Here is a 13,519-nt window from a genome sequence, read left to right as displayed (position 1 = left end):
TTTATTTTCATCAAACCTTTTAAATCGACCAGGAAGTGAAGAAGGTACCTCCTAGTAGTTTAACTTAACAAAAATGAGAAAAATTACTTACCCAATGGAAATGATATAATTAAATCTGAAAAAATAAAAAATATGTCTGAATAAACAGTTAGCGTAATCTGAAAAAATAAAAAACATGTTACGTGTTATTAATAGATAACCAAAAACTCAAATCTGAATAAACAGTTAGCGTTTGTGAAAATTTAGGAAAATTTGAAACATGATTGCGATAGTAAACCTTCCTGATAGATAATTTGTTAACTTGTAAGAAAACTATAACAGAAAAATGATAAGAACTGTGTCTCCAAACACAAATAAAGTCATAAAAAAATTCCTAACAAAATTTTGTAATATTTGTTTCATTTCAATATAGAAAGAAAATTATTTATAACGTATACACAACATATAGGATGTTGTTAGATGGTTACGTTTTGTTTGTAGTCCCGAAGGAAATTATAAAATACAAGTGAAATTATACAAATAAATTATATGCACAATACAAACTACATCTACTGCTGATATAATAAGCTACTGCATATCCTACCTATTTATCTCTTTTATATATTTCTCTATAGATGTGTCGTATACCTGCAGTCAAAATATACAAAAAATTGAAAATTTTGTAGTAAAGCTATCTCGCAATTACGAGGAGGGTAAACTAAAAAGTACCAAATTTTTTAAATTTTTAGAGTCGTAGTAAATATTACATTATGAAATGTCACGGGGTTTTTATGACTAATGAGAATCCTTAATAAGTAATATTAAGTAAATACATCAGAAATTTCATAAGTAGACTTTTGCAGCCACTTTTGCCTCCATAGGAGGAAAAAGAACGCTGTGATATAAAATTTGAATGTTAAATAGTATCTTTTTTATTTTAGCGAGTTTAATATATGTGGTAGCATCTACGAGACATTCTGTGAACTATAACTCATCGTGTTAATATTTAGTAGGTATATTGTATGATTCTATACATTTTATCATACACAACCAGACACTTTATACAGTGTTTTCAATAAAACAGTGAATACAAATATTCAAGAAAATTATATTTTTCCTTGAAATATTTCTATGTATTTTTATACCATGTATATGAAATATACCAAGATATACTTACGGTTGCCACGCTTAAAAATATTGATACTATGAACAAAATTTTGGTATAGGTGTTCATAAAATCACTTAATTAGTCCATTTCCGGTTGTCTGTCTGTTATCTGTCGCCTGTCGTTTGTCGTCTGTCATCACGATTACTTAAAAAAGAAAATAGATATCAAGTCACGTCTGAGGACGTAAAAAGTGAGGTCGAATTCGTAAATTAACAACATAGGTCAATTGGGTCTTTTTATTTATTAAACTACATCTGATTAAAATTAAATTTTTATGATGTGGTGTTCGTTCTTATCCAAGCGACGAAATTGTGATCAATATTAGTTATAATTAATCGAACTGTCGCTGCTTTGATTCGAACCCTAATTTTAAGTAGTCAAATGATTAAAGTCGATTGCGCTTTAACTCGTCCACTTAGCCTCTTTTAGCGTAGTTTAAAAGCTAAGAAATCATGTTACGATCACATCAAATTTTTCTTCATTTTCAACCTCTTTTCTTTGAACCGATTTTATTCGTAAATGAATTGCACCGCCAAAATGAAAAAAAGCCTTTAAGCCTTTTTTTATAAAACAAGTGAAAACAACATTTGACTGAGTTAATTGTTGAAATACCATGTATAGACAGTGTTGAAAACTCTATCACATTACACATATGTGTGCCCTCGTGAGTAAACAGTGATGTTTACAAAAAAAATGTTTCAAGCAAAAGTTGTTTATATTTTGATAAGGAACATTTTTTTACATTTAAACTTTTGTTCTATCTCTAACAGTTTACAAGATGAGCCCTACGGACCTAAGATTCAATTGACCTATGTTGCTCATTTACGAACTCGACCTTACCTTTTTACGTCCTGAGTGCGCTGTCAGCTTGATATCTTTTTTTCGTTGAGTTATCGTGCTCACAGACGGACGGGCGGGCGGACAACCGAAAATTAACTAATTAGATGATTCTACCTATACCAAAATTTTTTTCGTAGCATCAATATTTTTAAGCGTTACAAACTTTGGACTAAACTTAATATACTATGTATATTTCATATAATTAAATTTTTACAGAAATCTTTAATTTATGTTTCAAAATGATGATTATAGATGGAGTAGATCTATAATCATCATTTTGAACCATAAGTTAGAGTATTCTGTGAAAATTTAAAATAGTAAATGTCAAACTATTCATGGCCAACTTTTCTGATATACTCAATGAATTATGACTATTTTACATCTAATAAAATTGAAAACTGTGCACATCAAGAGAGGTGGAAGCTATGAAGCGGTGTTTTTAATTTTTTAGCCCAGTGAAACCTGCGGGTATCAAGATAGTAATTTATAAAAATAGAGATTTGTATCAATAGTAAAAAAACAGGTTTCTAAGCTTCATGTGTTTTGTGCATCTTTACAGTTAATTTTCCAATGTATATGTGTTCTCTCTTTCTCACATATACCCACCACATATTGAAGACCCTGCATGTAATGGTAAAAGGTATATAACATGCTGTTTTTAATAATACAATATTTTCTTCTTTAGTTATGAGTATTATATTGTCATTTTCTTCCTTGTTTCATTTACCAGAATAATATTAAGATTTATGAGATAAATTTTTTTTTGGTGGTAATATATAATATGTGTTTGTATTATATGTGATAAACTTATTTTTTACAAATTAGAATTTATAACCTAGCCGTATCTTTTATATATTCTTGGTTTGCTGAAAATTGTTTTTACACCTTTTTGTGTAAATTAACTTCTCTTGGTGTAAATTTTTTGCGCTTATAAAATATATTTGTAGCATATTTTTATATCATTTTGTTTGTTTTTTTTATCGATTTCGAACAAAAACGGAGGAGGTTATCCATTCGATTGTAATTTTTTTTTCTTTTCATGTGTGTTACCTCAGAACTTTTGACTGGGTGAACCTATTTTGATGATTCTTTATCTGTTTGAAAGCTGGTGCTACCCAATGTGGTCCCAATTCATTTTGGTCCAGTTTGACAACGGCAACCATGAGAAAAACATAAAAGTCTTAAATTAGCATTAAGTATGCACGACAAGAGGACAAATAACTCAATATCAAGCCAACCGATTTCGATGAATCTTTTTTTAGTGACAAAATAGTTAGTGTATTTCAGATTCACTAAAAATCACAAAATAAAAACAAACTTTTAACAAAAAGAAAACCGACTTCAAAAGAAAAACTTTTCCAAAATAAATTAATATGCACTAAAAAGTAAAAAAATAACGGTAATATAATGTAGTTAAAATTATTGCTGTTTTTGGAGTCGGTGTCAGCCAGGCTAATGTAGCAAACTGTTTTGTCAGAGTTGTTTCCTTGGCTGACACCGACTCCAAAAATAACAATAATTTTAACTACATAATATTATCGTTATTTTTTTACTTTTTAGTGCATATTAATTTATTTTGGAAAAGTTTTTCTTTTGAAGTCGATTTTCTTTTTGTTAAAAGTTTTTTTTTTTTTTTTTTGCAAATAAACAACCATAAAATTATTTAAACAATGCAAGTAATAAAACTTTCAATTCAAGAAGACACAAAGCACAATAAATTGTCTCTACAGAACTTTAAAACTCAGTTACATTCTGTAAAATAACTGCTAAAATTTTATTTAACGCAAACGATAAAGAGGCAAGGATAGGAATTTAGAAGCTATTGTCAAAATAACAACTCATAACTTTTTCTTCTTGTTAGACGCTACCTTGTCGACAGCCGACAGCCTAAATTCCTGTCCCTGCTATAATGAGTTGCCAATAATTTTCCCGGACCCCAGTTAGAACTTGTAACATGCCGTTTAATTTCTCTCAAAATAAAAATGTTGTTAATAGGAGTAATAAGAACACTTTTGCCTTTGTAATCCCCGAACCAATATTAAAAGTCCCCCTCCGGACTGAGAAACTTTTGAACAAGACTGTTAATAGGAGTAATAAGAACCCCTTTGTCTTATTAATATCCGAACCGGTGTTAACAGTTTGACCGCTATGTGTGTGTGTCTATCTGTCGGTGTGTTTGTCTGTGGCATCCTTAACTAATGAACCAATTTTGATTTTTTGTGTCGTTTGAAAAGTAATTTAATGGAGAGTGTTCATAGATGTTTCAAGTGCAAGTTCAGGGTTCCGTACCCGAAAAAAATGCAGCGGGTTTTTTAAATTTTGTAAATTTCACTTGTATACCATTTATATATGAAATATATCAATAGATGTTCATAAAATCACCATAGAATCCATTTACGGTTGTCCATTGTCAACACGATAGCTAAAAAACGAAAAGGGATATCAAGCTGAAAATTTTATAGCGTACTTAGGACGTAAAAAATGAGGTCGAGTTTTTAATGAGCAACATAGGTCATTTGGAGCTTGGGTACGTAGGAACCATCTTGTAAACAATTAGAGAACACAGGGTTTAAATATACAAAATGTTCCTTATAAAAAATAAACAACTTTTGTTTGAAACAATGATGTTTTTTTCGTAAACATCATTGTTTACCCGTGATGGGGAAAATTAGGTTAGAACAAATACAGTATGTATACATTGTCTTGTATCAAGTGTACATGTTTGTATATAACATGTATGTGCTTGTTTATTACTATGTACACTAAGGAAGCGAGAAGAAAGATTCTGTTATTACTTTGTTTGGAAGAGTGGCTATTTTTCTTTACTTACATTACCTAAACAAAAAAAACAAAAAAAAAAAACAAAAAATCGATTGCATAATCACACTGTCTAAACATGGTATCTCAACAATTAACTAAGTCAATTGTTTGTTTTCACTTGTTTAATCATACCTTTTATATGTATAATTGTAAAAGATATTTATTCTACCTGAATGAAATCAGTTTTTCATATACTAGGAAATAGTACAAATCTATTTTCAAATGGTCCACTATAAAATGTGTGCATATACCTGAGAGCTGGAACAATGATAATTATACGCATGGGAAAATGTTTATCTATATCCTAACCTCCACTTTGTCTATCTTTTACCATTTTCACTATTATCGATAACCTAGAAATTTTGTATGTTAAAGCTAAAAAAAAGTTTTTAATATTATGTATGTAATATATCTTTTATATGTAGACAATCGAGTGTAAAGATAGTTTCTAACAGATCAATAGCAAATCATCCAGGGAGTAATTAGCTTTTACTGTTGCTGACACGATACCTTTTTGGTCCATATCGGAAATTGTAAATCTTGATACACATTTTGGAGAGATATATTGAAAAATATATCCACTATCACTTCTAAAACGTTTTAATTTATTGTACAAGTAAAACAATGTTTATAGGATAATTTATTTAAATCGAATATTATCGAGTTGAACGTCCAAATAGAACATACGTATAGTGTTAGAAAGATATTTTTCTAACTAAACATAGTGAAGTTTTATTTTATCAAAATGCGTAATAATTCGAAAATAAATTCCACTTAGTTGTGAAATTCAACCAAATTTTATAATTGTTAAATTAACTGAAACATGTCGCAACAATTATTTTACATTAAGGTAGTTCCTCCGCGACAGTCCAGTCAAAAAGTTTTGGACTAATACTATCATTCAGCGCATTAACTGTGCTATGACTATTATACATATACCATATATTATTTTCACAAGACTGTAGTTACACACTAATTTATCTCCTATACGTATACACACACACTCTATGATATATAACTTTAACATTAGTCTTCATATCCTTTCCACAAAAAAACATCGCTAAAACAAGTTATTTATTTAAGTTTTTTATCGAAACTATATGGTAAATAATTTTTATTTTTTTTTATATATTTTCTAAATATAGTATTCTACATTATATTAGTTTTTCATAGAGATGGTGAACGTCATTCATTGATAAATAAATATAATATTTGTAAATTTGTGTATTTTTATACGCTTCTCCCATGTACACGTACAAATTGCGTCACTTTTAATTGCTAATATCTCATGTATGACATGGTAAATCATCTTCTAATTTTAACAGCATGTGTATTATGAATTAAATATTTTATATTCTGAGTTTTGAGAAATTCTTGAAATATCACTTTCGTGTAGGTACTACCTTAATTACACTGGTCGGAAAAATTTGGTTTTGTTTTTTGTGCCACATAGATGCAAAAGCACATTTCTTATAGTTTTTAGAGTGTTGAATTCGAATTCAGAGTTTAGTGATGAGTTCGAATTTCTCTAATTCATCTAGTTTCTGAATTATTTTTGCCTTGAAAAAGGAAAAATTCGTTTTTCGCTTATATTTGAAACAATTAACAACACTCTACAGTTTTTATCCCATATGGAAATTGAAAATCTCTTTATTTTCCTCCTTCTCTTTTATAAATCTACTTCTTCTACCAATATTTTTCCAATAATTTTTCTTTTTAATAAATCATCCTTATACTGACTTTACACCTGCCCGCTTCACTGGGTTTAAAAGCAAAGCACCCCTAAAATAGGGGTAAGAATTGTTTTACACAGGTAAAATAAACGTACATGTATGTTTTCAATTCTTTTAAAATTAATAAATTCTTTTAAAATAGTAAAATAGTCATAATTCATTTAGTATATCAGAACAGGTGGCCATAAATTGTATTTTTACCATTTTTACATTTAACGGTTTCAACTCTTACAGATATCTTTAATTCATGGTTCAAAATGATGGTAATAGATGGCTTCGTAAAAAGTCAGAGTAAATTTAATTTTTTTTAAATATATCATTATAAGTTATAGCTCATGTGATACTCTGATGTATGAGCTATGTTACTGTACAGCAAACAAACAAACAAACAAACAAACAACATTACTTTCACATTTATAATATTTAGGGAAGGAATTTATAGCAATTACAGTATACATTATATTTATAACAGATGATTTTTTGAAGAAAAACAAAGGTATTGCAAAAATTAAAAAAAGCTTTTCATTTTTGAAGAAAAATGAATGATACAATAGCTACCGAATCCTCAAACCTCACTTTAAGTGACTTACTTAGTGCCTGATTTAAACGACCAAGTATCATGGCTGTACATTTATTTTCCTCGAGCAACAATTGATTAAAAAATAAGACAACAAAAAAACATTATTTTAAAGTTACAAAGAAAAAAATTAATTTAATTTCAGAATGTCGCCGACAATTGTTTTCTTTGGGGATTTAAAAGAAAAAAGAAAGTAGTATACGTCCCCAATATAATTTGATGTTATATTTCGTACGCATACCTAATATGAAATGTATGCGTTCTCATTCTAAATAGATATAACATTCACATCTTATTATCAACTTGCGAGAGAACGATCCTTTAATTCTCTACCAATTCCCGTATTATGTGTGCAGATAGAGGTAGCTTTTCCTATTTCTTTGCCAGTAAAACAGTATTGTGTGTGCAGCACTATTGTGTACAATTCTATTCCAGTATAAAATAAATTATTCAAATTTAATCACGCTCACTTTGAAGCTAAATTCAATTACTTTGCTATATATTAATGTGTGTGTTAGAATCTTGATTGTATTATATATTTACGAAGGTTTTTCTTTTTACCTACATCAATTGTATACATGAATCTATTTTCATCTTAATATTTTCTCGAGTTTCTTTTTTTTTAACTTTTGTTTCGAAGATTGCATTTGCTTGTTTGCTTATTTGATGTTTATTTCTTTATTATCATTTCGAAGATGTTTATATGCAATATTTGAGTCTCGATAAGTAATTTGAATGTCATTTCGTTTAGGAAATTTCATTATTTTTGTCGCAGCATTATTAGGGAAATATTTTGCTATAAGACAACCGGAAGACTAACATACTACGATACTAGGCTTAAACGGCGTTTTAACAGGAGTTAAATATACAAGGTGGACCATTTTAATGTATTACGGTTAATAGCTCGCTTTGTAAACAACCAATAAAAAAATAGCATTAACTAAAGTTGCAGAGTTTGATGGGGGATATTCTCTTCTGACATCAGATGGGACCTAGTTCTCTGGGTTGCTCTTATAGTCAATTTAGATTGTAAAAGGAAAGGTATAGAATAACACTTTAAGAGGCAGGCATGGGCGAGTTATTTTAAGTCAAAGCCACTATTGCTATAGCTTTATTGGGTGCCATAAATTTTATTGTATGTCCCTTTACCCAAGACCTCATTGCTCATAGAGGAGGATGCGAGACGGGTATACGACTCGTCTACCTCAGTTTATCTTGTAGTAATGAGATAGGTAGAACAAAAATGTTGTCTCTCTGTCTTACTCGTATTTTTGGTTGTCACTGTCTTACTCGTATTTGAGATACAGAAGAATGAGTGTTTTCTCTAAGCTACGTTTGCCCGTGCACGCTTTAAGGTAATTGTAAACCTACAGTATTGTAAAAAAGGTTATTTATTATTGCACGGTTCATACATATAAACCAAATACATGCTTTGTAGTCAAGTAATCAGTTATTTTTGGCTTTACAATACCACGCAACTACAAAAATATATAGCATATTGTGTGCAAGTGATGCTTATAAATTTGATAATATAGATATCGCTCTTCAATAATCAATACTCTAACTATAGTCGCCTCTGTTCATCAAATGATCGATCTTCGAATTTTATTAATTAAATTAAAATTTTGTTTGTATATCATCGGCAACCTTATATTTTTATGGTATAATTATAACCTACAAGATTTTCCAAATATGTTAGTTTTTTATAGCATTCTCTAGATTTTTTGATATAGAAATATTCAATTGAAATGGATAACCTATATGATTCATATTTTTTCAGCCAACTTTGAACGATAAAATAATAATAAAAAGCCTTGTGACCTAGAAATTTTTTTGTGATTTTTGGAAACTTTGTTAGTCAAAAAATGTATTTATAAAGTTTAATTGAAATCTAATATTATTCAATTCTTGCATATCTTTTTAAATTAGGAAGTTGATCCTCATAAAAAACTAATTTTTTTACGAAAATCGTTAGCTTTCAGAGGAAATTCGACTAAAAACTATGTCATTATTTCATTTAATCGAAAAATAATACGCCTTAAGTTCACCGATAATTTTACGTCAAAGTCATGGGGACAGACGAATGTCCTCTATTGCCCTTGACAACTTTTGGCCCTAGCATTTACCTCTAGCTAGCGTGTTTTTTAAGTAACTTTCAACGGCTTTATTGCGAGACTAATTTGATGAATAGTTATTTCGAGCTTCGGACTGGTGAGTTAGCCCCCTAGATAAAGTGGCATCACAACTCCAGGCTTTTTTCTTTGAGGCTATGTTAAGTTCAAAGTTTACATAGATAAGCCATAAAAAATAAATGTTAGAATGGTTCTTTTATATAATAATAAAAATAAAGCGATAAATTTATTTTTTTAATAGTTTTTTTTTCATCGTAACTATAATTCTATTGCTTATTTGAGGACACAAAATAAACAATTTGTCTATATATCTTCTGATCTCATGTTATCTATTCTTCATGAAAAATAGAAACAATATGTAAATTAGTTTTGAAAGTAATTTATAATGATACGTTTAATTTAAAATTAAGATGGTCATATATGAGTGTGTTTGCTTGAAGACCATACTTCCGGTGACTCTACATACGATATTTACTGCTTACTTGTTATTAGAGTACTTATAGTGTTTGTTATTTATTAATGGTGTGGTGACAATGACCCGTTCGTCGAAGAATATAAAAGAAGACTCGTCAGACAATCAGAGTCCTTGTTGTCACACATCGCTAACTGATACATTATTCATTAAAATAGTTACATACAATTAAACTACTGTATTTTATAATTAAAGCACTCATCTGGCGCATAACAAAATATTATCACATACCACAGAAGACCATCCGACCATCCATACCGATGCATGTGCGATGTATAATGAAATGACATCAAATGATAATTGTATTTGATTGCGCAATGATTAAAAAGTACTGTTAGTTTTATTTATACAAATGTCACTGTTCTTATTATGTTTATTCATTTAAAAATAGGCCACCAATTGATAAATATACAGTTGGTCGCAGAATTACCAGCAGAGTAAACTCAACGAAATGGATTTATTATATAATCTTCATAGAACTGCATTACCAATTACTGGATTTAGGAAAAAATAGACCGAAATAAATTTCTATAATAGTGTCCCATTTATGAAAGCCAGGGCTCAAACCCAACCAACTGCTCTATAGTCGACAAACTTAACCCAACCAACTTGTAATTACAACAATACTGGATCTATTTTTTCCGATTTCCCCAATTACCATATTAATTATTCTAATCAATAAAGCTTATTCACGAATTGAATCTCAAAATTTTTGGGAACGAGAACAAACGCCATCAAATTCATATTCTGGATCCAAATGAGCAAACCAAACGAAATGAAAAATTAAAGTAAAAATATTTTTTTAGGGACAAGCTTTTATTGTACTAAAAAGTCAAACATAATTTTCCTTACGAATCACTCATAAATGACTATTTGTAAAAGCTCATAAGAAAAGTTAGTGTGCTCATAAGAAAAGTTATTTTCTACCTCTTATTATAACAAAATTTGACACAAAGACAGGCAGGCAGGCAGGCACACACAAACGTAGCGGTCACCGTTATAACACCATTTTTTTGTGTAGGGGATTTATAGATGAAATGGAAAAATTAAGGATGAATAACTGTAGTATGCAGGATAAACGATCTGCATTTTCCGTTTTCTTGCTTTAACATAAAATAATAAGATTCAAAAATTTAACAATCTTGACATCAAATCGTGCCATGAATTTGATATTTGATTTAGTTATTTACGATACTAGTGAGATAACAGCATTATTAACGTACGCCTGCGAAATTTGCACAACGAGTGCTTAGCACGAGTTGGGCAATCGCAGAAATACGTTAACAATGTGTTACCACACGTGTATCGTACAAAACTTTATCTACGCCTCTAAAATATGAAAATAAACTATAATTATGATTTAAAATTTATCATGAGTTATTGAGAAAAATGGAATACTAGTGTGGTAATAAACTATTTTCCCACACATACTGATTGAGAAAAGTACTTCTTATCTAACGGGCGTAGATAAATAAATATACACTTGAACGAGAATCGAACCGATTATCACTTTCATTCTCAGTCAGTATAATCCACCAGATGCTACCATGTAGGTGCATATTTCTGAACTATTGCTATATCTTCTATTTTAATTTTTATTGAACTATTTTTATATTACTTTCTAAACTACAAGTATTCATGTTTCGTTAGTAAAGATCCACTCAGGATGTGATTTCACCGACAGAGGTGGTTGATATTCTTACTTTGACGTGTTTAATATTTTAAATTTCTTGTATTTCTAATTTTCATATTTTTAGTATTATTTTTTAAACATAAAAGCAAATTGTTTATCATGCTTTTTGATTCCTTAATGTCGAATGCTTTGTGCCTAAGAGTGCACCTCAACTACTGCATGAAGAGTAGTAGTGAGGAGGAGGAAGAAACTTTGACTCATCTGTACTGACACTGCCTAATTTTTGCATTGAGAAGATTGGCAAACTTTAGTCAGTTATTTTTAACCCATGAACTAACAAAAGGGGTGCTATAAGTTTGACAGGTATGTGTGTGTGTGTCTGTGTGTTTATGTGTCTGTGGCATCATAGCGCCTAAACGGATGTACCGACTTTAATATTTTTTGTTTCGTTTGAAAGGTAATTTAATGGACAGTTCTTAGCTATGTTTCATATGCGAGCTTAGACTTTTGTCCCCGAAAAAATTAAAAAATTGGCAATGCTCTTCAAAATCGATTCAGTTTGGAAAAGGCATGACATATAATTTTAACATATAAATAATTACTATGGAAATGAATGGTCAAATAAACCTGGCTCAATTCATTCCGAAAAGTGAAATGGTAAAATAATTAGGTAATTCAAAACAATAATTCAAAAGAACAAAGTCAACTTAAATATTTCAATTTCAATTAAAATATTTCCAAAAATTTTTCCCAAAAAATGATAGCTCTCTAAGAATCCTTTTCATCTCATCTGATGTACTTGGCCATAACTTTAATATTGATTAAAGAAGGAGTGTAATAAGTTTAAAGTGTTTATCTGACTGTCCGTGTGTTTCTCAGTGGCATCGTAGCCCTTAAACGGTTGAATCGACTTGATTGAGAACATTTTATAGCTAAGTTTCCAAAAATCGGTTTTCAAAAAATAAATCGCATTTGTCGGGGGTTTTTTAAATTTTCTAGATTCCAAAGTGCAAACATTTGCCTTACGGGAAATCAGAAATTTACCTAACAATTTTTGGTTTTTTTAAAGACAAACATAATAAAAAATTCCCGAGGATCAAGCTACAAGTAATTTCAACTAGTTTAATATTCATAATACAAAAATACTTAAATAAAAAATAAATACTGTCACATTGATTAAAAGCCATCTCTGGTTACAGTTTCTGGTTATTATACAGAATACAGTATGATATGTGTATTAGATAATCAAGTTGACCATTTATTATAAAGTTTCATATTATTGTCCTTTTATGTCACATAACTATATACAAGTTGGTTATGATATCTACATCTAATGTCGATAAAGAAGCCATGTGTGTTATTTTTTATTTTTTTATAAAAAATAAATAAAATAAAATAAACAGAAGTAACCGGACACTACTCATTCATTTTTAAACAACAATACACACCAAAGAATAAAGAAGAGAACTGTGTGTGTCTACTACGATTAGTATCTATTTCAAAATTATCATGAAGTCATTAGTTCATGTCTCATATGTGTAGTTTTAAAGTAATACAGTAGCGTACAATAACCGTTTTTATTAGTTTAGATCATTTTAACGTCTATGTACACACAACAATGTGTAGAAGTGTTTTTCAAAATATGTGTTGCGACCTCATGGGAAATCGCAACGCCTCCGAAGGGTCGCAACAACGTTTCCAAGTTTCACTGTATTATGATTTTTATAATACAGTGAAACTTGGTTAATTGAGAAACCTTCATAAATGAAACTCATCCTGACGTCCCAAAACTTTGACACTGAATTACCTCTGTTAGTGGGACGAAGCAAACCTATACATCTGGAATTCGTTCTTTCGATTTTATCGCCATAGTTACCTCTATGATTGAGACAGCGAGTGGATTTTATGTGCATTAACCACTGTAACTGAGAAATGAGATAACATCGTTTTGTTTGTTTACTGAATTATTCTTATTCTAAACGCAAATTCCGCACATAACTAATTTTGAGACTCAATTATCTTCAGTTTTAGTTTTGCTTTACTATCATACGAATGTTTATTTGAAAAATGCCGAAACGAAGCAAATAGTTATAATTACGTTATAAGTCTGTGTCGAATTTAATGTGCCAACATCTACTATTTGTAGAATAATTCAGAATAAAGAT

The 13,519-nt window shown here is 29.7% G+C and overlaps 1 protein-coding gene across 3 annotated transcripts in view; it reads right to left on the bottom strand.

Annotated features, from left to right (window-relative positions):
- Positions 1 to 13,519, bottom strand: part of LOC123293927 (E3 ubiquitin-protein ligase SIAH1B-like) — a 145,168-nt gene that overhangs the window by 95,455 nt on the left and 36,194 nt on the right. For 2 of the 3 annotated variants that reach the window (XM_044874924.1, XM_044874925.1), the window contains exon 3: positions 92 to 115. The exons of the other annotated variant lie outside the window; for it this stretch is intronic. The gene's annotated coding sequence lies outside the window, so the exon portion shown is untranslated. The remainder of the gene's footprint in view (positions 1 to 91; positions 116 to 13,519) is intronic. 3 annotated transcript variants of the gene reach the window in all.

This window comes from Chrysoperla carnea, chromosome 2 (genome assembly GCF_905475395.1).
Source record: "Chrysoperla carnea chromosome 2, inChrCarn1.1, whole genome shotgun sequence".
In the NCBI taxonomy this organism is placed as follows: domain Eukaryota; kingdom Metazoa; phylum Arthropoda; class Insecta; order Neuroptera; family Chrysopidae; genus Chrysoperla; species Chrysoperla carnea.
The sequence above is the reverse complement of the archived record's forward strand: the minus strand, read 5'-3'. Positions and strand labels throughout refer to the sequence as shown.